Below are 26,883 nucleotides of genomic sequence, written 5' to 3'. Positions count from 1 at the left end.
TCTTTACACTTCAAAGAGGAGGAGGAGAGCACTTTAAAGAGGAGGCAACGCTACATCACATGCCTCTTCATGCCGCAAAGAAGTGCTCACTTATGAAAAGTAGGTTGCTGATCCTCATCAGTCGCTCAAAAAATGCCAAAAAATATGCCCCTCTATTAACTGCCTTAAGATGTAAAGTTCCGTTATTTGAGAATTAACCTTGAATAAATGCTAAAGAGGAGACACTTTGCATCAGAAGACTTCTAAGGACAGAAATGTTGCTGTTTTGGGGTCCGGGGTAGGAACCCAGGTCGGCGCTCCTATGTGGAGTTTGCATGGTCTCCCCGGGCTTGTTTGGGTTTTCCTTGGGTACTCCAGTTTCTCCCCATATTCCAAAAACATGCATGGAAGGCTGGTTGAACACTCTAAATTGCCCTTAGCTGTGATTGGCTGTCCCTCTCCTGTGCTCTGCTATTGGCTGGCCACTAATTCAGGGTGTCCCCCCCCCCCCTCGTGGCCTAGGTCACCAAGGATAGGCTCCAGCACCCCTCGCGACTCTTGCGAGGATAAGCGCTTCAGAAAAAGAATGATTGGCTGCCTATCGTTTGACGGATGAAAAATCCGTATCTACTTACGAAAAATTCAAATTGCAAAACCTCTGGAAAGAATTCATTTTGTAAGTAGAGGTACCACACCTCTGGAAAAGAATTTATTTTGTAAGTAGAGGCCCCAAACCTCTGGAAAGAACTCTGAAAAGAATTCATTTTCTAAGTAGAGGCACCAAACCTCTGGAAAGAACTCTAGAAAGAATTCATTTTGTAAGTAGAGGTACCACACCTCTGGAAAGAACTCTGAAAAGAATTTATTTTGTAAGTAGAGGTACCACACCTCTGGAAAGAACTCTGAAAAGAATTTATTTTGTAAGTAGAGGCCCCAAACCTCTGGAAAGAACTCTGAAAAGAATTCATTTTCTAAGTAGAGGCACCAAACCTCTGGAAAGAACTCTAGAAATAATTCATTTTGTAAGTAGAGGTACCACACCTCTGGAAAGAACTCTAGAAATAATTCATTTTGTAAGTAGAGGTACCACACCTCTGGAAAGAACTCTGAAAAGAATTTATTTTGTAAGTAGAGGCCCCAAACCTCTGGAAAGAACTCTGAAAAGAATTCATTTTCTAAGTAGAGGCACCAAACCTCTGGAAAGAACTCTAGAAATAATTCATTTTGTAAGTAGAGGTACCACACCCCTGGAAAGAACTCTGCAAATAATTAATTTTGTAAGTAGAGGTACCACTGTATATTCATTTCTTTCACTGAAAATGCCTTTGCACACTTTAAATCACAATTGCTAGCAGCAGAAAATTCCTTTTGCCTGTCCAAAAAAAGTCTTTAGATGCTCCATCTCCACAGGCCCAGCCCATTCACCCCCAGAAGCCATTACTTCAGTGTTTTGTCCTAACTATGTGTTGACACAGTTTATCTCTCCCCTGCATCCTAGATCATGGCAATCTACAGATGTCGTGAGAATTAAGAGTCGTTGGAGAGCACCGGGAGCGCCGTGAATTTCTTCGTCGTTTCGAAGGGCCGAAGGGGTGCTGGATAGTTGGAGGCGAGGTAGGAATCATTACGGTGGCGATAAGTCACCCACTCGGGCGTTAAAAAAGCACCAAGGAAATACATTTGCATCGCCTGTGAGGTGATTAAATTGCTTTAATTCTTGATGATTCTGAGCGAGTGCTCTCCGATGGGCTCCAAAAGCAGGTGTGCGCATCCCAGCAGTGCCATATGCTTTTCCTGGCGCACGCCTCTCGCTCCTCCGGACCCTCCCAACACGAGTTCGTAAACAAACCCAAAAAGCGTTCAAGGTCTCGGAGGATAGGGGATGTGGCGAGGGTGAAGGAGAGCTGATTTTTTTGTTATTTGATTTGATTTTTTTTTTAACGGAGAGCAGGTGCACCTGGGAAAGTCTAGACACCATTAAAGGAGCAGCGGGTCGAAGGTGATTGAACGGGGGCAGCCAGGGACAATCATGCGGGGAAAGAGGAGAGGGTGACGGAGCGGCTGCGGCCTTTGCGGAAGAAGACGGCGGGCTGAACTCTAGTCGGTTTGGGGAACGATCTATTTTTAGAACACCTGTAGATGGTTTGTGGGAATCGAGATTTCCGTTAAAGGCAGTCTTCTGAGTACATGTTTGAGTTTAAGTTTGATTTATTTAATAAGGCACTGCACATAGTATTAATGAACATATATATGTAAATATGAAAGATTATAGCCAAGGGCTAATTTATATCTTTAATCTCTTGTGTAAGTTGATAACATACACACACACACACCCACACACATAAGTGGCACAGTTTGAGGCAGCTTTGTGATCGCAATTTTGTCCATCTAACAGCCAGGCTTTACGATGATTGGCCGAGAGGTTCAGAGACGGGAGTTCACGCATGCTAATTGCTATTTAGTTCCAGCTATGAAGGTGTTTTGGTTAATTTAGCACTCTTTTTGAAGGGAACTACACAGTCACCTCTAGAGCCAGATCTTGTTTATGTGTTGGAATTTTTTGGTACAAAATCTTGCAGTGGAGGAGGAGCTTTGTGATGGAAGATTTTGTAAACTATGGTGGCATCTGCATGTTTAAAAATATTGTCTAAGTTCAGGTGCTTGTGTTTTTTTTTAAAATATCTGACAGTGGTTTTCTGTCCAATACTTTTACTTACGGTTTCAATTGGTTTTAGTGTTGTCTTGCAGGTCGATGACCGACTTGTTGGGAAGTAAGTCATGTTTGATATGATCATTGTGGCAAAATAGTTTTGGAATTATTTTGCATCGTTCGCAATTTCAAGTCTGGAATGAATCAAAATCACCAAAAACTGATTTTCATCCAAGTCGATCGACTTCCAAGTTGAGGACTGCAACTTTAACTCTATCTATTAAGCACTGCCTTTGACTTTTATGATGCATTTCATTCAGGACCATCCATTTATTTATCAGACACACCACTTTTTATCTCCTACCAGTGATTTCAACGCTGTTATGACCGAATCCCTACAAATGAGCTCTAAGTGAATTTTTCATCGTGTTTTTACGTCGTGAATAACTGATTACCTTCCTCTTTTCCGCACTTCCCAGCATGTTTCTCCGTACCAGAAAGAGAAACGAGCGGCTTTATTCAAAATTATGCACAATATAATTCCAGCTGATATTGAATCCGAGAAGAAAAAGCCCGCAGGAATCCAAACAATGGTTCTTTTAGGAACGTACGTTTATTTGCTGTGTCTTCAAGTTTAAAAAAAACAAACAAAAATGAGCCGCTCCAGGTTCTTGTTGTGAAACTTTAGATGAAACCCTCCGCGGTTGTCATCCTGCGACGAACGCGTGGCGACGACGTGAGTGACAGTCGGGCAGAATCCCCGAGAAAATAGATGCAAGGAGATGAAACGAGGCGGAAGGGGGGGCGAGGTGACAAAAGATGAGAAACATCCATAAAGTTGTTTTCAAACTCTTTTATTGAGGTTATATTAGTGCAATCTATCAGAGATGTACTGGAGAAGCCATAACCCTCCAGTGGAATCCCCCCTCGAGTGCACTGTTCCCCTTTTATGAAGTGCGGCCTCGTGGAGGCTTGGCGTGTGGCAGACCGCCTCGTTTGTCACGCCGCGTGGCACGGAATGACTATGTCAGATACCCACGGCCCCCAACCAGAGGCTGGGAGTCTTGTCATCAACCCAATGTTTATCCCACGACCAGTTCCGGATAGGTCTTGCTCTCTGTGAGAAGATTGTAAGTCGGTTTCGTCGTTTCTGCCTTTAATGTACGCACTCACTGTCGAATGAGAGTGGGCGCTAGTTGAAATAAAACAGAGGCCGGGCGTCGTTATCAAGAGCGCTAGAATGTGTGAGAAATCTGGAGATTATAATCTGGGTTGTGTTCCTTTGTTTTTGGCGCTGTGATTCACGGTAAATTGAAAAATGAATGGCAATTATAGCGTGTTGGTATCAGCGGGTTTAAGATAAGACCGGTTGTTGTAGTCGTTTCTAATCGTATAAATGGCTAATATGATTCAATCGTTGAAAACGTTTAGCAGCAACGGAAGAAAGATCGACAAATTGTTTTTGACATGATTTTTGCAATTTTATATGTTTTGTTTAACAGTACAATTAAGCAAAACACAGCAGTGGTCGCAGAAAAAAATGCTCTGACATCGGTTTGACTGATCAACGTAAAAATTGTCTGCAGGGAATTTTAAAAAATCGGAAATTGCCAAGGCTCAAATTGATCATTTGGTTGGAGACGTGATTTTTGGTAGATTTTAAGGATGAAGGACTTCAGACTACGAGGACTGTGGGAGGCAAAATAGACAAGGTGGGGGAGCTGTATAAAATAGTCAGTCCAAAATACAAAAGTGGAAAAAACCATTCAACCAAAAACGAACACACACACTGAAAGGAAAATATAGGAACTATAATAAATAAACACAAACCTAAGGTTCAGGGCTAACAACAAGTGGAACTAATCGATTAACACAATTGCAAGAAAGTAACAAGAAATTTGAAGCACATATTTCTGTCGTATTTTAGCGAAATCTTAACTGCAATGTTCCGAGGATTCTTACAAAAACACTAATTACACTTTTTTGTTCAATGTTTCGATTCCCTTTATGTTACATAGATAAATGTTTTTTTTAATTTTCTCACTTTCATTTCTATGTTAAGTTTCAGGCAATTTGCAAAAGCCGAAACACAAAATTACCGTCTTACAATTACAAGTCAACCATTTTTTTCTTACTCCTTAACGATCATTTTCATGTTTTGCTTTCTTACATATTTATTTTTAACTCAAATATTTTTACTCCTGATTTAGTTGAACCTCTGCCATTTCAAGTGGGCCGATCATTTCCTAAAAAAAAATCCTTCTTTTGATGATTGGCCCTGAAAACAGGCACGCCAAGGCCAGCTTGTCATCCTTCCCTAGAAGCTTTAATTTCCCTGTAATTTCTCCGCTCTGGCTCTTTCACCTTCGCGCCACCCGTCTTGGAAAACGACACCGTGCGGAAGACAAAAGGAGCTATCAGGAGGACTAATGGCTGTTTGTATGGAGTGTGACTAGCGGAGCTGTCTGGCTCTGCCTTCTAGTGAATCTCAACACGTCAGAAATCAATTCCCACCGTCTGCCTCTGGGCGGGGGAGGGCCCCAAAGTTATCATCAAGAAACTTGCGCGATAAATAGAGCAAATCTGCTGGCGAGCCGGTTCTAATCCTCAACATGATGGGGCTGGCGTGTACAGTATGTTACATCAGGGTTTCTCAAATATTTGGAGTCTGGTGACCTCATTAGTTTTCTAAGACTTCTCCTTATAATCTAAATGGCATTTATTACCTTGAGGAATCCAACATTCCATTGCAATAAAGGAGAGTTGTAATGTTACGAAAATTCATTCCATATTTATTAACCTCTGCCAATTGCTTCACTTATTAATGATTGCAATTCCCCTTATTAAGTGATGATAAACCTTACAAAAACAATGCGGCAGATATTTACTCACATAGGGCGCACTTAAAAGTCTCAAATTTTCTACAAAGTGGACGGGGTGCCCAATCAGTATTTACTAAATTCAAGATTGTGTAGATGTCGCTGTATGACACTGACAGCTTGACTGTCTGGGTACATTGCTTGCTGACGCGCTATATTTATATAGTGAAAAGGTGTTCGTGTGAAAGCATGATCGTATTGACAATGATGTTTTCATCTGTTACCAGTGACCGAGACGATCTGTATTAGAGCCAAAATGGCTACAATGAGATCGGTTTTACCAAAAACATACTTAAAAATCCTGTACAAAAGTTGTTATACGGCATACACAATTTGAAATGATCAAAAAACGTACAAGTTGACAGGTATATGTCATTCATTCATTTTCTGAACCACTTGTCATCACAGGGTTCACAGGAGGTGCTGGAGCTCCGCTAACTTGGGCACCTGACATGGGACACTGAATTGGTGGCCAGCCAATCAGAGGGCACAAAGAGACAAACAGGCAATCACCCATATGTAGCAACTAGTTGGGGTATAATTAGATTAGCATGCATGTGGGAACTCCAGAAACCGGAGTACCCAGAGAAAACCCACACAAGCCCTGGGGAGAAAATGCAAACTCCACACATTGTGGACACACCTGGGATGGAATCCTCGAGCCCAGAACTACGAGGCCCGTGTACTAACCACTCGAACACCGTGCCGCTTATCTCTCGAGATACTTTGAAGGGAATTTCTGTGCACAGCCTTGTACTCGACAGCAAAAACCTCCAGTGGAAATAATTACCGGCATACCGAGGGGTAAACGCGATATCACTTGTGATTCCTCAGAGATGAGAGTGAATACATGTTTTTCAAATCGACATCCTTGGCCGCCATGAGCGCTCTTCCACTCGGAAGTTTGACGGCGGTCAGGCTTACGAACTTTGGCGTTTGAGGCAGACTAAAGAGCAGTGCCGTATGCGCTCCCTCCCATTCTGTCCCGCGCTATTACCGCCGCGGCATGGCCGACCCTCCGACCAAATTTACATCAAGCTCGGTCTGAAGGGAGCAGCTGCTCCCAGCCATGGTCAACGCGAGTACTTTTCCTTTTTTCTATGTCTGTCGGGGTCCTTATGCCCGGTTGGCAGATGTTCATTAGCCAACGAACCTTTCATCTGAGTATGGAAAACAATCGCCTGGCACTCTTTTGTGCTCTTTCATGGGCTAATAAGCCATCATATGTGACCTCAGACCAGGCAGTGATCCAGAGAAGACCTGCAGAAATTTCATCATGGTGGTCACAGAACTGGACAAGAGAGATTTGGGGATTTCTCTTTGGTAGTCATGACAATATTTATCAAACCTGCAAAGCAGGGACCTATTGCCCTTTTATGATTGGTTTCGTCAATAAGTTCAGTCAGAATTTCCAATAAATTGAGGCGATAACTTGTTTTTTCAAGCATCCGAGTACTCAAAATTTCAAGTTGGAACTGTATTTGCTGCTTGGGGAATTGTCGGGATCCCCTAAAATGTAAAGATTGTCAAAATGTTTGAATTTTAAGCCGTATTTTTGAGTGAGATGAGAATGTAAATGGTTGTGGGTGGTTATGTGCTTTTAAGTACTAATGCAGTGTAATGAATATGTGGATATTTGACATTTTCGAATGTAGAGGTTCATGCTCAGAGCGTGAAATATTGCATTGATATGCCTGCCTGCAGTAGTGACCCCTTTCTCAATCCACAGGCAATTACAATATTAATCCCCCATCAACTACCGCCCATCTCCCACATTAAAAAGAGGAAAAAAAAAATCACTCCTCCTCTAACAGAACAATAAAGGGCTGAGTTCTATTTTCACCTGCGTATTGAAAACATATTATAACCGTGTCCTACTTTACCTGGCATGTGCCCAACTGAATCCCATCTTACTCTTTAGGGTGCTTGTTTCAATAAAGAGGAGGCGTGCTAAAGCCCGACTTGAACAATAAACAGTGTGGATGCAACTGACAGCCTTTCTAGTCAATCCTTGCTTCTGTTTTTCATTTAGATTTAGCTTCCTTAAAGAAACATGGCAGTCAATGGGGGATTAATATTGTTAACCGTTGTAATCAGGACCTCCAAATCTGAAAGGTTTGTCCTTAGTCGGAAAATGAATGGCATCTTTGAATTAGGATAGTCTGGGAGTGCCTTGGGGCCCGAGAAGAAGTGATTATTGTATTTTCTCGCATATAAGCCGCCTCTGCGTATAAGCCGTCGTGACCGGACGTTTCGTCGAAAGACGTTTGGTCCCCGGACGTTTGGTCCCCGGACGTTTGGTCAACTGGACGTTTGGTCGACCGGACGTTTGATAGAACGGACGTTTGGTAGAACAGATGTTTGGTAGAACGGAGGTTTGTTCGCCGGGTTCGCTCGCTGTCAAATTATGACAGAGTTTACTGTTGATATTTTGATATTAGATATTTAGATATTAAACTCTCTCTCTCTCATGATTATGATTTTGAGAGCTGGTTTAAACAGTAACAACCCGGCGACCAAACGTCCGTTCTACCAAACATCCGGTCGACCAACCTTTCTGTTGTATAAGACGCCCCCTGATTCACAATTTTCACATCCATATTCATGGTTCTAATAAGGAGTACAAATGTGTTACTTTGAAGCAAAAATCTTGAGAAAAAATCATCGCACCAGCGAGAGCACATTTAACTACGGTAAGATGGTGGCACCCCTTGCAGTTTCATGCATGTCAAGTCTAATTTATGCACATATAATCCATACCCTGGATTCAGTCATCTTTTTTTGGGGCGACAAATATGGCTTATATGCGAGAAAATATGGCAAATTCCTGTTAGGTTAACTTCCCTGCTGGAATTTCTGGCCATAACTCGAAGCTCACTCGCTGGGGTAATTCTATTCGATATATTTTAATGTTTAGAGCAAGCTATTTTGTCTGTGTGGTACTGTTTTAAAAGTTTCAGAGTCTTTACTTCATCGCCCTTGAGTTTGGACATTACAAGAAGACTGGGAAGATGAGAAAAATGGGTTATCCAATGGTCGAGGTAACATGATGGCAGAATGTAGCACCTGCCCTCCACTCTCCCGGGGTAGCGTTCGGGGACTGGTGACATTTGTGGGTTACAATATGGCGTCAGGCAGGGAGGTAATTAAATCCAGTCGAACAACATTGCCTCGGTTTCCAAATCTAAATGAGCCACGGATGGTCATTATGTTTGCAAGATGGGAACATGTTGGCCAAGTCCGTTACAAATTTGCGACGGATGAAGAAACAAAGCTCTCCATACACACACGAGCACAAAAGAAACAAAACAAAACGAAAAAATGAATCTGACTTGGCGTTTTGCTCATGATTAGAAAGTAAAAATAACTTTTGGAGAATTACACAAAACCCGGCAAGACAGATTATACAATCATTAGGAAACTTCATTAGGTACATCATTAACATCATAGTTATTATTATTCATTTATTTATTTAGTTATTTATTTATTACCGATTTATTTATTCCTAAAATGTATTTTTTCTGTGTCTGTATTCTCACCCTCTTGCTACTGTGTGATTTCCCGAATATGTGATGAATAAAGTTATCTAATCTAATCCAATCTAATAGGGAGTTGTTCTCAAAATGTACTTTATGAGTCTTTAAAATAATCTGTAAATAATTCTTATCACACAGAGTGACCAAAGTTGAAAATAGGAAATGTAAGGAGCGCAGTTTTCAAGTTTTTCCGATTAACGGGGCAGCTGCACGAGATTGTGAAGATTGTGACCTCAACGCTGAATTTTGGACAGTTACTTGGAACAGAGATGACAAAAATAACCTGGAACAATGAGCCACATGTGGCTTCACCATCTGATCACATATTGTGGTCTGTTCTGGTAAATTAGTCAGATTTGGAAAGAACGCTGAGATTTACGCATGGCAGCTCGCTCCAGAGCTGAGAAATAAAGATAATGCTAAAATGTAGCGGTAAGTAAAATGATTGAAAGACTAAACAAATATTGCTGACAAAAGCTGTTCAAATTTCAAAGTTTGCCGGTTGCATCTACATTAAATGTACTTCAAAATATTTTCATGATTCTCGGGGTGGCTACTAAACGTGTTGCTAATTGACTTATCTATGTTGACTACGTCTTATTTATTATGTTGACTAATCTATGTTGACTATGACTTATTTATTATGTTGCCTACTTATCTATGTTGACTACGACTTATTTATTATTTTGACTACTTATCTATGTTGACTACGTCTTATTTATTATGTTGACTACGTCTTATTTATTATGTTGACTACTTATCTATGTTGACTACTAATTATTTATGTTGACTACGTCTTATTTATTATGTTGACTACGTCTTATTTATTATGTTGACTACTTATCTATGTTGACTACTTATCTATGTTGACTACGAATTATTTATGTTGACTACTTATCTCTGTTGACTACTTATCTCTGTTGACTACTTATCTCTGTTGACTACTTATCTCTGTTGACTACTTATCTCTGTTGACTACTTATCTCTGTTGACTACTTATCTCTGTTGACTACTTATCTCTGTTGACTACTTATCTATGTTGACTACTTATCTGTGTTGACTACTTATCTATGTTGACGACATATTTATTAAGTTGACTAATCTATGTTGACTACTTTTCGATGTTGACTAATCTATGTTTACTACTTATCTATGTTGACTATACTTATCTATGTTGACTACTTATCTATGTTGACTACTTATCTATGTTGACTACTTATCTATGTTGACTTCTTATCTATGTTGACTTCTTATCTGTTGAATACTTATCTATGTTGAATACTTATCGATGTTGACTAATCTATGTTGACTACTTATCTATGTTGACTACGAATTATTTATGTTGACTACTTATCTCTGTTGACTACTTATCTCTGTTGACTACTTATCTCTGTTGACTACTTATCTATGTTGACTACTTATCTGTGTTGACTACTTATCTATGTTGACGACATATTTATTATGTTGACTAATCTATGTTGACTACTTTTCGATGTTGACTAATCTATGTTTACTACTTATCTATGTTGACTATACTTATCTATGTTGACTACTTATCTATGTTGACTACTTATCGATGTTGACTAATCTATGTTGACTACTTATCTATGTTGACTATGACTTATTTATTATGTTGACTACTTATCTATGTTGAGTATGACTTATTTATTATGTTGCCAACAATTTGTTTTATTATAATTTATTCCTTATTTGTTTGTTTGTTGTTGTGTTGACTACATATTGATTTATTACTTTTTATTATTCATTTATTTTTGTTTGTTGTTATTTGTGTACTTTGTGGTGAAGCTTTAAATCTCATACTTGTATAATTACAATAAAAGCATTCAATTCAATGTTTAACTCCCTAAATCGGTCGAAGAGATATAAGCATCCTTAAAAAAAACAATAAACATCAACGTTTCGAGACCATTCAACATGTTCAAAAGAATCATTACTAGTGCGCTTACACCCAAAAAGAGATGATTATGTGTAACTATTCAATTATTCCAACATTTGTTGTAAATCCACCGTGCATTTTCCTGACACTGTTCCCCTCCAGTGACAGTTTTGCCGCAAAAATTTGCAATTACAATGACATGGGGGGCTTTTCCCCCCTGTTTTTTTCTTCTTCTTCTTTCTTCCCATCTATTCATAGGAAAAGGACGGGCATAATGCCAAAGTTTATAACGGTGTGGTGGAAATCTCCAAAATTCGTAGTGTCTGATGAGAACGTGACAAATGAGTGACTCTCGGAGACAAAAAAATGTAAAAAAAACCTGTAAAATAAAAACATGATCAGCCCCCCTCAGGTATGTTGTTGCTTTGTTGCTCATTAAAGGCAAACGTTGTTTGAAGTGTTTAGCCGGCGAGTGCGTACCGCAAACAAGTTCCACTGCCAAGTGAGGCCTGGTAATGAGGTTGAGGGAAAATGTAAAGCAGGCGAGGATGAAACAGACTGTGTGATCCATCAGCTGTTCAGCCACGTGAAGTCCTAACAGCACCCCCAAGCCTCGGGGAGAGGTCTCGGGACCACTTTAAAGGAAGCTCCATTGGCTCCATTTAGCGCAACAGTTGTTTTCTTTTATGTTTCATTGGAAATATTACGGAGGGATTTTCATTGTGGTCATGGGAAGAGTGGTGCGTTCACAGCCGCCGTGTTTTGTTGCCAGATGCTGTTTTTGGTTTGTGTCCGACCTTTACGTGGTGGAAGTTTGAAGAGCGCCTATACATGAATAATTTCCTGTTGGCGCGTTTAAAATAAAAATATGTAACATTTTGTGACTTCAATTTTGTCATTCTCTGACAGTTTTCTGTTAATATTGCTTTAATTTCCAAGTATTACGCCAAAAACAGATAATTTCTGGTTGATTTATTGGTAAAATACGCAACAAGATGATATTTATCTTGAAATATTACAATTTAGTTCATTTTCCGAGATGCTTATCCTCACTAGGGTCGCTGGACATTGCAGTTTTGTCTCAAAAAGAAATATGCAACTGTATTCTTTTAACAGGAGGATGTTGGCCTCACAGTTCTGGGGTTGTGGGTTCGATCCAAGGCCAGTCCTCACAATTTAGTTCATTTTCCGGGATGCTTATCCTGACTAGGGTCGCTGGAGATTGCAGTTTTTTCGCAAAAAGAGATATGCAACTGTATTCTTTTAACAGGAGGATGTTGGCCTCACAGTTCTGGGGTCTTGGGTTTGATCCCAGGTCGGTCCTCACTGTGCGGAGCTTGCATGTTCTTCCCGGGCTTGCATGGGTTTTCTCCGGGTTGTCCGGTTTCTTCCCACATCCCAAAAACATGCATGCTAGGCTAACTCTAAAATGTCCTTAATTATGATTTGTTGTCCTTTGTCTCATTGTGCCCTGCAATTGGCCATCTAGTGCGGATAAACAATTCAGAAAATGGATGAACAACAGCAAATTAGAAAAGGCCACCACTGATTTCAAAACCTTAACCTTACGAAAACCAGTCTGCATCCCAAATACGAACCAAATGACAAAAAGTCATTCCATATAAACAAAGTAGTTCCACTTAAAAGCAAAAACAAAAGACCGTAAAAAACTCAACCAACTTGCTCTTCCCAGGGACGCATCCTTGGGGTAAAGGCAATATTATCCAACGCTTAAACCTTAAAAACTCCCCTCCATCACGTTAAGTAAAACTGGTTAGGGACATCATTAAGTTATCCGCTGCACGACTCCGCAAGTCATTTACATAATGCAATAAGTCTGAACCCTAAAGTGCAATTACGCTGCTCATAGCACCATGCGCACAGAAGCGACTCCCCTAACGACGGTGTCAGAACGCATCATGGAAAATATCAAAACCGGACATGGGATGCGGCAAAAGGCCACAGTCTGGTGTTAATTAGGTTACAATATTTTTCCCGCTGCACAATTACTTTATCAGACGAGCTCAATTTGAACATTTTCTTGAAGGTCCAAGCGGCACGTACTGATTACACGCCTGTATAACACTTCAGTATATTCGGTATTTGCTAATTAGCAAGTGAATCTACAAGGCGGGAAAGCGGTCGGCAAGTCTGCCTCGCAGTTGTGAGATCGAGGGTTCAAGCCCAAGAGACTTTGTGGGATTTACAAGCGACCTATTTTTTCTTCAGGTAAGCTAACTTCCTCCAACATCCCAAAAACTTGCACGGTAGATTCATTGAACACTCCATTGTCAGTGTACCTCTGAGCTGGGATTGGCTCCAGCACCCCCGCAACCCTTGTGAGGACGATTAATGAATAAAAAGAGAATCTACAATAAGGAATAACATTCCATTCTATAGATAATACACAACCCGGCCTCCACCTCTACAACCTACTGCCCTCTAGCTGGTACTACAGGACCATAACAGCCAAGACAAACAGACTCAAGGACAGTTTCTTGACCATAGTCAACTCGAGTTCTGCACCTAGGAGGACCTAATAAAGACTTACCGCTAACCACGTTAGTCACTTTTTGTACCGACTTATTTATTTGACGACTCATTCATTGTTACTACTTATCTTTGTTGACTACTACTTATTATGTTGACTATTATTATTGATTATTTATGTTTGTTGTTATTTGTGCACTTCCCAACTTATGTTGTTGACTACTCATTTATTTATTACTTATTTATTGATTATTTACTTGTTTACTGATTATTTATTTGTCTGTTTGTTGATGATATTTATGCATTACGTCAGGGGTGTCGGACTCGGGTTGGTCTGTGGGCCGCTTTAACGTCAACTTGATTTCACGTGACCATTTTAGATATAATATTAAGATTTTTTTATATAAATGGATTAAAAGAACTGGATTAAAAGCCCTGAATATTCAGTTTTTATAGATCTAAAACAGTGTTTATTTTAGCTTTTTAAAGATATTTTTAGATTTTACAAAATGATTTTTGAACTAAAAACACAGAAAAAATGGATTACAAAATTACAATTATTGATTTAAAAGGGGGAAAAATCAGGAAATGTAATATACATCTATACTCTTCATTTTAATTTGATCCTAAAACAGAAAGTTGACACTCATGATTTACTTTCCCGGGCCACACAAAATGATGTGGCGGGCCCGATTGGCCCCCGGGCTGCCACTTTGACACATATGCACTACGTCGTGAAATCTCATTATACTTGCATAATGACAATAAAAACATTCAATTCAATTCACCTATTTATGAGTTATTTGTATTGTTTATTGGTTATTTATGTTTGGTTGTTGTTATTTGTGCACTTCCCTACTTATGTTGTTGACTACCTTTTTATTGATTATTTACTTGTTTACTCATTATTTATTTGTCAGTTTGTTGATGATATTTATGCTCTACGTCATGAAAGCTTTAAATCTCATTATACTTGCATAAGGACATTAAAAGCATTCAATTCAATTCAACTATTTATTTAGGAGTTATTTTTATTATTTATTAATTATTAATTTGTCTGTTTCATTCTTGATGTTATTATGCACTTTGTGCTGAGGCTTTAAATCTCATACTTGTATAATGACAATAAAAAGCATTAAATTCAATTCCATTCATGGACACCAGGGAGAATATAGTTACACTAAGACAACAATGGAAAGTTACTTCAAGTTCAACCTAGTTTTAAAATAATTACGAAAACTATTTGTATTTCTCGCCACTCTTTTTATAATCTTAAACTTCATTTCCATGGTAATTGCTATATTCTACTGGGTGAAGCTAGAAGAAAAAAATAAAAATACATAAAAAATTGCTTTGACGCTGTCGTCTTATACTCGACATGAAAAATGCTAATGCTACTTTGTGTAAGAAAAAAAGTAGAAAGGTCGCAAGGGTACTTTTCAGACCACCACAAAAACATGGCTAACCTCAATGGGTCGACGTGACATTTTTTTGGCGTGAGAACGGCGTGCGTCTCGGGAATGCGGTTCCCGTAGACGAAGGAGTCGCCGCGAGCCGGGAACGACTTGTTGATCACGTTCGTCCCTTGTGAGGCGCGGCTCGTTAGAAATGCATGGAAGTGTTCGTCCAATGCATTTGTGATCGCTGAGAGAAAGACGGCTTTATGCTTTCATGTAATTTACGCGGCTGTGATAGAGCATTCGATTTGAAATGAAATATGAACATTCCATAGAGGATTTATCATCAGATGACCGCCATTATTGGGATGGCTATGATTTTGCTCAAATTGTAAAGAGGGAAAAGAACAGATATATATGTTGCTTTTCACAAACGAGAAGTACAATAACAATGTTGCTGTGTACTTTTGACAAAAGTGAGAGGGATAAAAATGATTTATGTATTTATTACTTTGCACTCGTTGGAGAGCAAGTGACCATTTTTGTTAATTACATTTATTTTTAGATTTTTTTTAAATGGTTCATAATTACTGTGTTTATCCGTCTTTTATATGGATTAAACCTAAATTATTGAAACTAAAATTAATAAAAATAAATACAGTCTAGTTATGGCCTTAAGTAACCTTCTGAAGTTAATTTTCTCTTCTCTTTTTAAAAAAAAATCATAATATTGAACTTTACAATTAGCGATATAATTCTGACTCCTTTTTGGGCCTACTGAATTAATACCGTTTTTTATTTTTTTTTAAATATAATTAATAATAATATTGCATTCACTCTAGCTGTATACTGTGTCATCTTTTTAAAAAATATATTTTTGTCATTCTACTGCTAAGTAAATTCAATGAATGCCGTGTAACGGTTAAAACAATAAAAATAATATTAATCATTGGTGGATGACAGCGCTAAACGTCAATTCCAACAATTTTAAACATCAATTTCAACCATTTCAAACGTCAATTCCAACCATTTTAAATGTCAATTCCAACCATTTTAAACGTGAATTCCAACCATTTTAAACATCAATTCCCACCATTTTAAACGTCAATTCCAACAATTTCAAACATCAATTCCAACAATTTCAAATGTCAATTCCAACAATTTCAAACGTCAATTCCAACAATTTTAAACATCAATTCCAACAATTTTAAATGTCAATTCCAACAATTTTAAACGTCAATTTCAACAATTTTAAACGTCAATTCCAACAATTTTAAATGTCAATTCCAACAATTTCAATTCCAACAATTTCAAACGACAATTCCAAAAATCTCAAACGTAAATTCCAACAATTCCAAACGTCAATGCCAACAATTTTAAACGTCAATTCAGACCATTTTAAACGTCAATTCCAACAATTTCAAAGGTCAACTCCAACAATTTTAAACATCAATTCTAACAATTTTAAACGTCAATTCCAACAATTTTAAACGTCAATTCCAACAATTTTAAACGTCATTTCGACTTCCTCTTTAGCCATGCCTCAGATCTGGCTAGGTCATAAAATTTAAATATTTGATAGTCATATAGCAAAATCGTATAGATTGCTACACTGTCAATTGTGGCCAATCACAGGCCGGAATCAAATAATGACATGAACTTGAAAAGTTGTGAGAGGACAGGCCCGTGTTTTCATACACAAATGCTTTTCCCGGCGTAATTTCAGCCGCTTATCAGACGTTTCACATCTCGCCCTCTTTGTCGACATGCTTTTTATATGCCAGCCTTGACCTTAAAACAATTTTCTTTATCTGCTGCACTTTAGAACGTGATGGTTTTTAAATGGCAACATCTCCAGATCGGGTTTTTTTCCCTTTTCTTTTTTTTTTCTTGCAGCCTGAGGTGATAGTAGACTATGATTGAAAGCCCACCGTTTCTCATAAGGGGGGCTGAAGGGGGCACTATTGTAAATCTATACTAAGCCACCGGCTGATTGATTCCAAATATTACAAACGCCAGGCACCGGGTTGACTAGTAATTGATTTGCAAGTCAAGAAATATTTCCAAGAAAAGTGCAATACTACGTAGATTAGACAGGAAAACAATAATTTAATATGATTAATAATACTTTAACGTAAAATCCATTCATTCATTATCTGTCCCAAAATCTATTTAATTGAATTTCCATAAATAAAACCAAAGCGGTTTAGACACTAGAAAGGTTACAAATCCATCCTTAGATATTAAAAAATATAGTTTTTGTGTACTACACAATCAATCAAATCCAAAATAAAGTACTACTTAGTAACAGAGACAGCAAAAATACTACTAGCACATTACTGGCATCACTGTGTGGAGTTTGCATATTCTCCACGGGCTTGCGTGGGTTTTCTATGGGTATTCCGGTTTACTCCCACATCCCCAAAATCATGCATGCTAGGCTAATTGTATGCTAAATTGTCCTTAGGTATTAGTGAACGGTTGTCCTTGGGCTAGTGTGGGTTTTCTCCGGGTACTCTGGTCTTCTCCCACATTCCAAAAACATGCATGCTACGCTAATTGTACGCTAAATTGAACAGTTGTCCTTCGTCTCCTTGAGCCCTGCGATTGGCCGGCCACCGATTCAGGGTGACCCCCGCTTGGTGCCCGTAGTTAGCTGAGATAGTCTCCGGCGCCCCATGCAACCCTTAAGGTTAAGCAATTCCGAAAATGAATGAATTCTTTTTGAAAAATGATTATTCTTATATTTTTTTGTGTGTGTGGCGGCCTGGCGGATAATTGGTTAGCGCGTCGGCCTCACAGCTCTGGGGTCGTGGGTTCAAATCCAGGTCGGCTGGGAGTTTGCATGTTCTCCCCGGGCTTGTGTGGGTTTTCTCCAGGTACTCTGGTTTTCTCCCACATTCCAAAAAACAAGCATGGTAGGCTGATTGGACACTAAATTGCCCCTAGGTATGACTGTGATTGGTTGTTTGTCTCCTTGTGCCCTGTGATTGGCTGGCCACCGATTCAGGGTGTCCCCCGCCTCTGGTTGGGATAGCCTCCAGCACCCCCTGGGACCCTAATTAGGATAAAGTGGTTCAGAAAATGAATGAATGAATAGTTTTTTAGTTTGGTCAAAGAAAGATAACGGAGCACTGAGGCTACAAATGCAACAACACCAAAGCGTTAGCTTGCCTTAGGAGTGCCTACTATGAATCTTAATAGGCTGACTATATTTAAATGTGTATATTTGATTTTTTTTTTAGCCCTGTATGACCTCTCTTTGACAGACACCTGAAACATCGCATTTGTAAGTAGGCGTCCGTGGGAATAAGCTTTGAAGCGATTACATTTGATGGCAATCTTCAGCGGGACCTTGAATGACAGCTTCGCGTCTGTTTGGAGACAAATGCAAAAACAAAATGCTGCCACTCAACTGTGTCGTTTTCGTCCCCCCGGCCGAGGCACGAAGAACCCGGGCTGGAAAAACACTCGAGCGGAAAGATGGCAGTCTGTATTTTCATTTGGGGATTTAGATTTGGTAATAAAATGAGGTGACGTTATCACCCGAAAATGTTTCATAAGTTACGATGTGACTGCTGTTACCCTCATATTTTCCAGTGTCTAATTGCACACCTTAAATGAAGACTACTGTAAATCTGTTAAAAAGCAACTTCTACAGAATCTAGAATTTAGTACATACAAAAGGCGCACCGACTGATTGAGCGCTACGTCCACTTTTCACATTTTAGACTTTTAAGTATGTGAGTAAATATGGAATATTGCAACCGGTGTTCAACAAGTGCAATCAGTGGATTGCAGTCAGGTGCTTCTTATCTGTCACGTTTTTTTCGTAAGGTTTATTATCACTTAATAAGGGGAATTGCAATCATTAATAAGGGGAGTAATTGGCCGAGGTTGACAGGTATGTGTTTTATACAACCCAGATGCTGTTTGCTTTAATGGTAAACTGATATTTAATGTGGACTTTTTTTTAATTCATTGGTTAGTCGGACTATCCTTCGCAGTATAAATGTATGATTCTCACAACGCCGCCTTTTGACCTTAGCTAGCTTGAGGTCAATCGTATTTTTTGGCCCCTATCGGTTCTCTACGATTGCAGTCAAATTTTCACGTATGCAGTTTTAAAAATTAGGTTACCTAAACACCTGATAAAACTGCTTCTTTGGAGGCGATTATACTTTTGTTATAACTTTAGCTTATTATAGATGTCACCTATTGGTTAATAGTTGGGGACCCTGTAACCATAGTATTCACATGACTGGGGGCTTTACTCTTAGGCCACTATCTTCCTCCCTCTGGTCGATTAGCTTCAGCTGGCTAGAAATCCCCTGTCCCAAGTTGCCCCCCTGTGCACGGTGCCTTTGCCTGTCCTTAATTACAGCTGGCGGGGGGCATGTGCTCCCTGGAGTTGGGCAGTCTCCTTCCCAGGTAGTTAGTCCCTCATTTCCAAACCCTGTGGTTGGCCGGGTCCCCCTTGGTCCTCTAGGGATGTGGGTTGGTATCCTGCTAGGCGGTAGTGGGACCAAGGGACCGTATTAGGTCCCTGGGTGTGGGCGGTATGACTTTGACTCGATCCCCCGTGGAACAGATACAGTATGCTAGGCCTAGCTGCACACATAGCAACAGCATTGAATCTTACAAATGACCTGACATGATAAAAGTAATCCATAACTTATCGGTGTGTTTTTCAAGATGGCAATTCTGTCCTCGCATGTCCTCCCTCATCCTTACCTGGAAATCTGTTTGGTGCAATAATTTTCTTTAACAAATATCCTGGCTCATTTCCCTCATTCCGACACCTCCACAGCAGTTGTCCTCACCTTTCTTTTTATGTCCATTTCTGAATTCCGTCAGATCCTTTTAAATTTCCATTTAACAACAGACAAAATATGTTTTGCTTTCTTTCCTCCTGCCCCGCAAAACTGTTGCAGATAAAAATAAACAAATATGTTTCATTTTTCAGGTTCTTGCAACAGTAGAGGTACCCAACAAAAACAAAATACTGTGTTGTCTCGCATATACGCCATATTTGTCGCTCAAAAAACTAATGACTGACTCAAGGATACGGCTTATATGCGCATAAATTAGACTTGACATGCACCAAACTACAGGTGACAAAGACAAAATGCAAAACGCAAGACAATGCAGCCGATATGGTCATTTATTTATAAAATAGAGAAAAGATAAACAGAAGAAATGCAAAATAAAATTTATATTGACATCTATGAATGAAATTAAAGAAAAAAATGTGCCTGCCATTGCTTGCTCAGGGCACCGCCATCTTACCTAGGGATGAAAAACTAAACCGCTAGGGACACACTTACTGGTTGTACTGCTCACGTGACCTCCTTTTTGAATTTTTCTATGTGCAGGCAACACCCTTTCGGAATGTGCAATTTCGCAGACAATCCTTTTGATTCATACAGTATCTCAGAAATACCGTGTGTGATGATTTTTCTTAAGATTTTCCCTTCAAAGTAACACATTTGTACTGCCTATTAAAACCATGAATATGGAGGTGAAAATTGTGAATCAGGGGGCATCTTATACAAGATAAATGGTCAAATTCAACGATTTTAAGGCAATTTCAAGTGTGCGGCTTATACGCGGAGGCGGCTTATATGCGAGAAAATACGGTAATACCAATAGACATAATGTTTTGCCTTCTTCTTGCCCCGCAAAACTGTTCCAGATAAAAATAAGCAAAAATGCTTCATTTTACAGGTGCATACAACTCTACAGGTACCAGCAAAGACAAAATATATCTGATGCATGGTATAGATCTACTTGGATCACATTCACTCATCCCCCAAAATTGCATCAGCATTTTTAACAGTCTTCATTTTGTTTTTGTCTCGCCGTGATGCATTTCAAGCAGGGTTCTAGATAGGCCGTCTGGCCCAACCTAGCGCGGGAATAAATAAGATTCCAGTCAGGATGGCTAGCGTTCCTCGGAGAGCTTTCTAGCCCACGGCACTAAATCAATGGGCCAGTGCCCGTGCGGAGGAACGCGCGTTGGGCCACTGGCAGCCTCCGCTGATTTGGCAGCTCAAAGGGCTTCTGAGCGGCAGCCAGCGGCCTCCTCGGGGAGCTAGCAGCACCTCTCAGAATTTTAACGAGGGGCCAGACAGAGAGAGGTTGGGCCACGACAATGCTTACACGGTCGCTTTGCCCAAAGCACACCGATGAGTAAAAAAAAGAGAGATGAAGGGTTCCGAAAAAATCTGGTGGCGGAAGACTCGAGGATCGCTGTTTATCTTGACGGATGTTAAGAGGTGCGGCAAAATGTCCTTGAGATTTCTTTTCCCGTGGCGTGAGTGTGTGGACACGATCTATGACTGTTAGTCACAGTAAAACAAAGAGAGAAGACAAAGATGTTGGTGTTCTCGTCTGTGGCTGGCGGATATCCTCCGGCCTCCATCTCGGACGCCTCTTCTCGACATCAATTAACGTGTGTCATGCTTTAAAGTCAGCTCTATCATTTAAATGAATCTGAAGCCCGTAGGCATATCGCGGAAAGCTTCGTATCATCTCGCCAGCTGCGGCTAACCCCTCAATCGCCCGCCGCCAAGACCACTCGGAGGCCCTGGTGGCTACTTGGGATATTGATGTCGTGTCATGTGCCACTTTTGCCTCCTGGCAAGAAAAGTCTGGACCTGTCAAGGTCATGTTTCTATCCATCATGTCTTAGGATGTTACTTAAGGGTGGGTGTACTTTACTGAATTCAAAAGAAAGGACTTCACGAAGTCCTTTTGTTTGTAAAATGAAGCAAAATCCAAATTTCGTGTTTGCCATCAAGTCAGTAACAAGAAGAGATGCAGGACAGACTTAAGTTTCAGCATTTTTGAAATTAGGAGATATTTTTTCCTATATAAGAATTTAGTTACTGCACATCTGACAACTTCGGCCAATTGCTCCCCTTATTAATGATTGCAATTCCCCTTATTGAGCGATATTAAACCGTATAAAAGCAATATGGCACATATTTTCTCACATAGAGCCCACATAAAAGTCTAAAATTTTCTCCAAAGTGGACTTGACTTTTGTATGCACTAAATTCAAGATTCTGTAGATGTCGCTGTATGAGGCTAATACTTGACTGTCTGGGTACATTGCTTGCTGACCCGCTATATTTATATCGTGAATGGGGAATGCATGTCGGTATATCATGTTTAACATAGGGCCCACGTAAAAGTCTAAAATTTTCTCCAAAGTGGACTTGACTTTTGTAGGTACTAAATTAAAATTCTGTGAAGGTCGCTGCATGACGCTGACAGCTTGACTGTCTGGGTACATTGCTTGCTGACACACTATATTTATATAGTTAAAAGGCGGACGGGTGAATGGGGAATATAATTTTTAAAGGATGACAATATTAGGAGTCGACAATAATGTTTCCGTCTGCTAGCAGGGACTGAGACAATCCGGATTAGAGCCGAAATGGCTAAAACGAGGTCAGTTTTGAAAAAAAAAGGTACTTAAAAAATCCTGTACAAAAGTTGTTATACGGCATACACAATTTGAAATGATCAAAAAGTATAGCATACGGGAAAACCGTATAAGTTGACAGGTATGTTACTGGAAGGTGTGTCCCAGTGCATCAAAGACAGCAGCTCCTGTCCCGATGTTATATATCCAAAAACTTAGTCACTGATTGGCCGATTGCAGGAATTCTGACCAAAAATTAGATTTCTTCGGATGATACATTATTCTTTAATCCCAATGGGTTCATCCCCCATCCCATGTTCCTTTGTCAGCCCCCCGGTTTAACAATCTAGAATATGTCTGCTTACATACCGCACGCAAGTACAAGACCACTTATTACACCTATCTGAAAAGCTTGGTTAATCCTTTTGACCCACTTTCAATTCCCAGCACTTTTAGAGCCCACCTTTTCCAGTGAAGTGAATCCACGTGCATTTGTACGTCTTTTTAAAATAACGAACAAACCAACAGAGGAAAGTAAATGGAGTTGAATTACAATCAATCTATTTCACTGTCCCACTAAGTTGATTTTTGTAGGGTTGAAAGCACCTATTGGGTAACAGACGCATTTAGAAAGCCATTTAGATGAGTACACGCATCCTCATGTCGTGATGAAGTGCCTCTTAATTGCGTTGTATCACACAGCTCCGTTTAAGTAAGTGCGTAAGTGCTGGCCACTGCACAAAGACAATTTGAGGAAGGGTGTTTTATCCAGAATGGGATTATTTTTTCATACAAACATACACACACACACACATCCACACAAAAAATACATTTACTGTAGCCATTTTCCAAATATGGCCTTACTACGTCCACATTTTTTGCATCCCAAAGCTGTAATATACGAAAAAAGGACATGCCATCACAAAATATTGTTTGTTTTTCCTCATCTCTCGGTGTTTCCGCCAAAACACCTGGATGGATTTGGACAGGACTGCAAGGAGAGTGCCCTAATAGCCCCCTTTTCAACGGAGTTGATGTTTCGTTCCGGGCTCATGCTCGGTTGAGCACCGGTTCTTTCATTTTCAGACAAAAAACACTGGCTCAAAGTGCTGAAAGCTGGTGCTTCGCTAACGCTAACTTGTTGCTCGGTCAGATGAGGGTCAGATAAGTTTTACGTTGAGTTATGACTATGACTGGTGAAGTCCAAGACACACAGCAAGAACAAATGGTTTGTGCAAGTGCCTTCATTGAACGTAGATTTTTTCAGACTATTCGAGTCCACTAACTCTTACAGAAATACTTCCAAGGTTTGTCAAATCTCACAAATATATCCAAGGCTTTCACGTTTCATTTTCTAGGTCAAGGGTGTCAGACTCGGGTTGGTTCGCGGGCTGCTTTAACGTCAACTCCATTTCATGTGGGCCGGACCATTTTAGATATAATATTTAGATTTTTTTTTTTTATAAATGGATTAAAAGAACTGGATCACAAGCCTTAACTATTCCATTTTTTTAGATCTAAAACAATGTTTATGAGCTTTTTTTTCTTAGTAAGGGAAAATCGTTTTTTAATCATTTGTTTTTCATTGTGAAAGGAAACCAAATTTTTCTTTAATTATGTGCCATATTAAAGTGGAAAACAGAACATATTTTTATATATTTTTAGATTTTGCAAGATTATTTTTGACCTAAAAACACAGAAAAATGGATTAAAAAATTGCAATTATTGATTTAAAAGGGGGAAAATCAGGAAATATAATACACATCTATATCTATCATTTTAATTTGATCCTAAAACTGAAAGTCGGCACTCATGATTGACTTTCCCGGGCCACACAAAATGATGCAGCGGGCCAGATTTGGCCCCTGGGCCGCCACTTTGACACCTGCGTTCTAGGTTCACAAATAGATCCATGATTCGTGAAAATCACTTTTTGGGAAGGCGTTTTTTAATTTTTTTAAATATTTTTTCGTCTTATGTAGCACCAAATGCCTTTCTTAGGATGTGTGGGTGATTTAATCCAATCAAGGCGCAATATTAACGAACACCAAAAGAATGATGCATTGACATTTTCCGGTAAAACACTTTTGCCGATGGAAAACCAACTGGTGTTTGGGAATAACGCCGATTTCTTAATGACATTCATGATGCAATCCATTTTTAAATAAGGTTTCAGATGAGGTATTTAGCATTATAGTTTAAAATTACATTCTCAAGACCTGTGTCGGGTTTCAATTTCTAGCAATTCAGGATGAAAACAAGGTCAAATGGATATCGTCCCCCCAGCAGGAAAAAAACTGTTCATCTCCTAACACAGAGAATTTAATTCTAATTAAAAGCCCAATGAGCCATGGGATTAATGCAGATGACTTTTTAAAAGAAAACATCTATAAATCATTAGGATCTCTCATTTGAAATGGAGTAGCAGGGCGGGCCCTAACGAATGTAACCAGATGTCCAAGCCCAATCCGCCTTGGGTCACATCAATGTTTTCCCAGATTTTTACAGTACATAAGTAGTACTCAGCTGTGGTGAAGTGTGAGAAGCAGCTCTAAAAAAATGAATCAAACACCTACCTTACTGGAAGGAAGCAGGTATGCGGCCCCCCTGTAGCGGAAGAAAGATGGTACGATCCTGTCAGGCTGTTTACCAATCCAAAGTTGCTTTTATGACAAGTTGAACACCTGTTGACAGCCCATTTTCTCTCCGCTCACCTGCAATGTAGTAAGAAAAAGAGAATTGGATGTCAGCTCCCCTGTGATCATGTGCCAGATCCCACTCAAACCAAACCACTAAAGCCCAGAGGTGTCTGGAAGTCTGAAAGTCTGAATGGTTTTACGCCATTTTTACGCACTAGCCTCGTTTCTGAACATTTATTAATCACTTGCTTACACGTTTATTTATTTTTCCGTGCAAGAAAAATCAAGATCAGCCCGGTGAAGGGTGGATAACATGTTGGGCTCGCAGTTCTGGGGTCGAGGGTTTGATTCCAGGTCATCCAGAAAAAAAACATGCATGCTAAACTAATTGAAGACTCTAGATTAGACCTAGGTATGAACGTGTGAACGTGAGTGGTTGTCCTTTGTTTCCTGGTGCCCAGCGATTGGCTGGTCACCAATTCAGGATGTCTACCACCTGGTGACTGTAGTTAGCTAAGATAGGCTTCAGCACCCTTGTGAGGATAAGCAGTTTTTTTTCACGGCAAAGCACTCGTAACATAACATAAACACATTTAAATGAACTTAGATTACGATGCAGACACACTCAAAAATAAATTTAATCGAAGCTAACACTAAACTTAATTCTAATTTTGCTTGACATTTTGATACATTTCTTCTCAGGGTTGGCTCTATTTGCCCCGCCTCCACCCTGGCTTTCAGATGCAACCTATCGAGGGTTGTTTGCTTTTGTATTCCATTCAAAATATTCTCAAAATGATGTACACAAATGTCCTCACAATAGGATAACGCACGACCACTTGCCCACGAGAAGTAGTATATACTCCTCTCGTATTAGCGATCGAGCTCTGCGATTCGCACTGACTAACGGGAAAAAAAACACTGAAACAATGCAGTCAGGTGCTCCTTGTTTCAGCAGAACTCTAATTGGTTAAATTGTCTGCGTTGGATTGGTTGGAACACGTGTCAAAGTGGCGCCCCGGGCTTTTAATCCAGTTCTTTTAATCCATTTATAAAAAAAAAATCTAAATATTATATCTAAAATGGTCCGGCCCACATGAAACCAAGTTGACGTTAACACAGCCCGCGAACACACCCGAGTGTGACACCCTTGGGTTGGAACAAAAACCCATTGTGGCCCTCGAGGACCGGATTCTAGGATCTGGTCGGTAATACAAATGTGTCAGTTTTTAAAAATACAAGCTTCAATTGATTGGTTTTATTGTCGGATGGCTTACACAACAGCACATTATCCCTCCCCGATATAATGTTCAGTAAATTAATTATTTAGATTTCGCAAAAACCCCCACTATGAACCATATCGATTCATTTTGAAGAGGCAGCGGGATGTTTCTTTTCAAGGCGCAGTGAGTTTCTTGTAGTTTGTCACAAGTTGTCGACTCGCTGTCCTTGCTGCCGGAACAGTAGAAACGTTCGTCCTCGTGTCGTCCCGCCGCTCCGGGGGACATCAAACACGGCAAACGGCGCGAAGAGCAGATGGAGTCACGCCGTTGCTTGCGGGTTCTCCGCCATCCGCCATGCGCTCCACTCAGCTGTCAAAAGCTGAGTGGCAGAGCATTACATGGATGATTACCAATAATTCCCATGCTGCGAGTCGACTGGAAAGCAGACAACGATGTAATTACTGTCCCCCTTTGGCGAACGGCTTTGTCACACAACAGAATAATCATATGCTCTTTTGACACCCAACTGGTGATGGGCCGAATCATTCGATAAAAATAATAATCATAAAAAAGAGTCCAGTGTACTTTTAGATCCGCACAGTCAAAATGTTCGCTATCAAATATTATATCCTCGTACTTTCTATTAGCTGTACATTATGATTAAAAAATGCTTTTTTTCATCTATATTGTTCTACAAAATGAAATTGAGAATCAGTCATACCTTGACTTAACATTTTGATTGACATGTGTCAAAAGTCACC

The 26,883-nt window shown here is 39.8% G+C and overlaps 1 long non-coding RNA gene across 1 annotated transcript in view; it reads right to left on the bottom strand.

Moving 5' to 3' along the window:
* LOC144064650 (uncharacterized) overlaps positions 1–24,975 on the bottom strand; it is a 56,617-nt gene extending 31,642 nt beyond the window's left edge. Inside the window, exon 1 of the long non-coding RNA XR_013296858.1 lies at positions 24,837–24,975. This is a non-coding gene — a long non-coding RNA (uncharacterized LOC144064650). The remainder of the gene's footprint in view (positions 1–24,836) is intronic.
* Between the last annotated feature and the right edge of the window lie 1,908 nt (positions 24,976–26,883).

This window comes from Stigmatopora argus, chromosome 2 (genome assembly GCF_051989625.1).
Source record: "Stigmatopora argus isolate UIUO_Sarg chromosome 2, RoL_Sarg_1.0, whole genome shotgun sequence".
NCBI classification, from domain to species: Eukaryota; Metazoa; Chordata; class Actinopteri; order Syngnathiformes; family Syngnathidae; genus Stigmatopora; species Stigmatopora argus.
Note: the sequence above shows the minus strand (reverse complement) of the source record. Positions and strands in the feature narration are given on the sequence as shown.